The following is a 4,713-nucleotide window of genomic DNA, read 5'->3' on the forward strand; positions in this document are numbered from 1 at the left end:
CTACCCAAATACATACACTCACATGAAGCACATAAATCTCATTAACATGTCTGAAAAGGGGTAAGAAGTAAAACTTATTYAATCCTACCCCTATTCACCATTTTGTCTGCTTTTCAGAGACTTATCAGTTTGTGATGGCAAACAAAAAAAATCAATACCTGTAGTTCAATATCTGTAAAATTTAAAGAATGAATTTAAAGACATAGTAGTGCCTACATATCTGTGCATAAGTACAACCACTGTGGTGCAAGTGCGACACCCGATTGTTCAGGGCAGGCTGTCAATGTAAACAATTTATYAGGGCTTGATTTCCATGTAGAAYTGCATTTAAACAAAAACATTAGCTTTTCATTGCTTAGCTTTTGTATATTAAAAACATCAACCATTGCAGACATGTGTACCTCGACAGCATGTTTTTGTCTGACATGATGACCATAAAATGTCACTTGATAGCTGCTTTTTAATACACCACATCGGTACAACATATGACTCTACCCTTTAAGCTGTCAATTGTGGTATGATCTAAGTTTAACCCAGATTTTTTTTTTTTTTTTTAACTGAGGTCAATAAAGCATATTTCTACAACAGGTAAGATATTTACTGTTCATGATTTTCCCACTTTGAAACTGTCGGAATATCCCTTTAATGATGCATGATGCCTGGGTTTACCAGCTATGCTTTTACTAATATATTTATATATGCTGTGTAAGCGTGTGTAAAGACTCAGACACACGCAGCTCCGTGTTAAAGTTGAACCCCGCTCGGTTGTTTTTTTACGCAGCCTCACCGAAGCAGCGCTGACACTCTCACCATCGTCCCTTTGTTTTTGTCGCTCCTCAGTGTGCGCGCGTGTGATTATATGTGTGCGTGTGTCCCTCCACCCCCCACCTCCCTTCTCCGCCGTGTTCTGCCGGGKACTTGTGAATGGCAGCCAATGGGAGGGTTGAGTCCCCTCAGCCTCCCTGACATCCACAGCGAGAAGTGATGCAGCGCGGCTGAGAGACGCGCAGTCGGGGCGGAACACCGGCCAACAAAAGCCGCAGCGAGCGGATACACAGCTCCGGCTTTACGTTTGTGTGTGTTCCCCCCCTGGGGTTTTTTTTCCCTCTCTCTCTCTCCCTCTCTCTTCTGGAAACATTTTTATTTTCAATCATTCTTCACAAGAATAAACTTCATCAATCAGGTAAGCGGGATTTATTCCCAACTTAAATCAGAAAAACGGTGTGGAAACGCGCTTATTATCAGTCTCGATCAGAGTTACTTCTRGCAGCGTCTTGAGCTGGTTTTCATCCTGCTCACACATTACACAGGCAGACCCAAGTAGTTGTAAAAGAAAAGAAATCTGCATGCGGACCGATTTCTCTCTTTTAATTGAGTAACTTCTGTATTTTTTTTCCTTAAACGTTGGCAGACTGTTTCTGTTGTGTGCGCATAGACCCCAGTTTTTCTTTAGATTTTCTATTTAACTTTTATGCGTTTTAAATCGTGTCTCATTCTGATCCGTTTGTGTATAGAAGATGAAGCATGGTATTCAAACGATCCTGGACAGCCCATTGTCATGACCCTCTTTACGCACGTTTCCTTTATCACGCATGGAGCTTCACGCATTTTGTAATTGAATCTATTTGTGTGGCTCACCGCTGATGATCCAAGCCATGCTGGTAGATCCACTGGATGTGATCTGGTGCAGGTGGGACAACAGCCTCATAAAACCAGGCCTTGCTCCTTTTTTTATTTATTTTTATTTTTTTATATTTTTTACCTGTAAAGGAGAGCACCTCTTCTGAGTCAACCCTCTAAAAACATGTCCTCTAGCGTTATTGACAACCAGATGATAGGCTCTCCCTGATGTGTCTTTGAATTTTTTATGTTTCTGCTGAATAATGCAGGGAAACTATAAAAGGAATGAAGTTGGCTGTTTTACTTAAGAGCCCGTGGAGTGACAGGGAGAGGTGTGGTGTAATCCTGAGGATGGGAGGAGGGGGCGAGATTTGAAAAAAAAAAAAAAGTTTCTGAGGTCCCTTTTTTCTCCATTTGGATTGCTTCATGTTTCTAGAAAAAAAAAGAAAAAGAAAGAAATGGTTATGTGCCAAAAAGTTGTTTGTGCTCAGTATCAGGGGAAAATTTTGCAATAAGCACTCCTCTTAGCTCACGCTTTTTTGAAATTACAAACTCATCATTTGAGAGTAGCCAGGGGATGAAGGCTCTGACTTTACATTAGAAAAGAAAAGGTCAACCTCATTGCTTGTCTTCTTTTTTTTCCTTCTTTTTTTTTCTTAACTACATCTGCTTCCTTCTTGTTTCTATGTGATCCAGAGAGCAGCTTGGTGAAAGGAGATGGTCTGTCTGAACCAGAACAGGTTTTCTTTTTCTTTTTTTGTGGTCCAGGTTTTGAAGTTCATAGATGAAAGGGACAGAGGTGGAATCTGTGGCTGATCAAAGTCAAACAGGGAGCACTGGGAGGTGCTGCATATTTAAAGGCGCTGCATGCAAACAGAGTCCTGGTGTGTACTTGTTGTGTGTCTGTGTGTGTGTGTGTGTGTGTGTGTGTTGGGGGGGATCCACACACAAGCATGGTGTGTATGTTTTTTCACTGTTGTGAAGATGTGAATATGTGACACTGCAGGGCCGACGTGACAAGAAGCATCAGAGCCATCAGTGTTTCACACAGCAAAGCGCAGATTGCATTAGGCAGTCCCTCACATTTCATCTCATTCTTCATCCAAACGGCTTCACTCATGTGCTGGACTTAAAGGGGCGGGGATGTTCTGAGCGAAGCTGGAGTCGATCCGCTCCAGCCTGTCCCCGCGAGCGCGTCACAGGTTGGTGGGTTTAACTGACGGCCAGGCAGCAACGACCGGTGACCCGAGCTGATTGCATTATTTGTGCTCCAGATGGGCCGCATCACGCTGATGTGTCCTGCTCATAATATCGAGCGTTTCTGCTCCTGTCTTCGTCTGCATCTGGAGCTGATGAAATCCCATCAGCCGCTGTTGGTGCTAAAGCACCCTCCGATCCCTTGTGGTCATGTCTCCGGACCTTCCCTCCCTGTTCGCTATGTGAGTGTCTGGATAACTGGGGGCAGTTGTTGAGCCCACATGTGCAGCGTGTGGCGCTAATGTGGATTTGCTCGCAAACTCTTGAAATCAGTAGCAGAAAGCACCTCTGGGAGTTGTAGTTTGGTAGAAGCACCTTGACTGTTTGAGTCCATTAGTCATGCTCTGTATGATGTGACGTGTTTGTGCTCCAAGGATTCCAAAGTCTTTCTCGTGCCAAATATGTATCTGTCGCTGCTGTCTGTGCCAGCCAACTAAGCTTCATTTTTCTTTCTTTTGTGCGGAACAAAACTTGCCTAACTATTTCAGGAGAACACATCAGACTGAAAGTTTCTCTTCCCCATTTACCGTGACGCTCTGCCTTTCATGTCTCGAGGCCTTTTGTGACCGTTAGAGCAAGTTTTCTTGCGGGGTAGAGTGGCAACTTCATAATCGCTCCTTCCTAATGAGACAGATTCCCTTCAGAGAAGTCTATTTATGGAGCAGTCGGAACCGTAATTGCATAGAAACCAACATAAGGCGAGACGTGCTTCTCGCCCACCGATGCACGTACATACGATAAGGAAGCAGAAACTGTGACGTGTGTTCCACGTTAAATTGCCATCGGCAGGGGGCCACCCAAGGTTTGAAGATCAATCTGAGCCTCAGATTGAATTTTTCATAGCTACAAAACAGAGTTAGATGGGGCTCAGGGATTTGGGAACTGGATTATAGCAAGGAGAGTCAAATCCCCCCCCTAAAAAAATCCCTGTTCTGTTCTCAGCGAGCTAAGAAGATAAATCTAGGTTGATCTTACAGTTTATACCTCACTTAACAATGGGTAATTAGCTCTTCCCGTTTCATGTAGGTGAACACCAATTACACTAAAATACACTCATAAATCTATTTACAAAGGCACCAGACGGAGTCTTTATGTGTGTGCAATTGTGCATGCACAGCTCCAGTGTATAGGGTGCAAAAACTGGTTGTGAGAGTCCAGCTTCGTACCATATGTGCGTATGAATCCACTTAGATTTGTGTCTTTAGGGTGGGAGACAGAGTACATTGCTGCCAATGTTGAATAACGCAACTGCCAGCAGTCCCCCCCTCCAAACACACACACACATACACACACACACACACATGCACACACCCCAAACTGTGGCTTGGCTCCGCAGCTTTTCTAATTATGAAAAGACTGAGAGATAGCTTCACAACGCTGACACTGTAGTGGTGGTGAGTGGAAGCTCGTCTCACTGCATCACCAAGCAAAGCCAGTGACAGGACAGCTGTGCGGAGTTTAGCGAACGTCTTCCGGCGATAATGATGTTCTTTTTAAAGATGAACCGATGAGCTAGCCGATGTTCAGGAGCCACGGATGCAAGAAAACAAACATTGTGCAAAGGTGTTCAGTTTTCCGCACGCGCCTCAGCACAATTTAACAAGCTATATTAGTCACCCAGGAGGCAGCGGAAAGCCAGGCATCCACAGTGTGCAGCAGACTGCAGTCTGACAGCGCGAGATAGTGATTTACAACAAAGCCCTGTAGACCATGGCACAATTTTCAGAGTTACGGAAATGACACTGGAAAAGCGGGGGCATGAAAGTCTATTCACCAGCCACGTCTCATTTCTTACATCATTTGACCTGGGAAGGAAGGGATGGGGTTGGTGGGGTG

The 4,713-nt window shown here is 44.4% G+C and overlaps 1 protein-coding gene across 2 annotated transcripts in view; it reads left to right on the forward strand.

Annotated features, from left to right (window-relative positions):
• The first annotated feature begins 785 nt into the window (after window positions 1-785).
• Window positions 786-4,713, forward strand: part of LOC106522295 (cadherin-6) — an 86,010-nt gene continuing 82,082 nt past the window's right edge. Inside the window, exon 1 of one of the 2 annotated variants that reach the window (XM_014015261.1) lies at window positions 786-1,183. The gene's annotated coding sequence lies outside the window, so the exon portion shown is untranslated. The remainder of the gene's footprint in view (window positions 1,184-4,713) is intronic. The other variant, XM_014015260.1, reaches the window with a different exon arrangement.

This window comes from Austrofundulus limnaeus, unplaced genomic scaffold (genome assembly GCF_001266775.1).
Source record: "Austrofundulus limnaeus strain Quisiro unplaced genomic scaffold, Austrofundulus_limnaeus-1.0 Scaffold126, whole genome shotgun sequence".
NCBI lineage: Eukaryota > Metazoa > Chordata > Actinopteri > Cyprinodontiformes > Rivulidae > Austrofundulus > Austrofundulus limnaeus.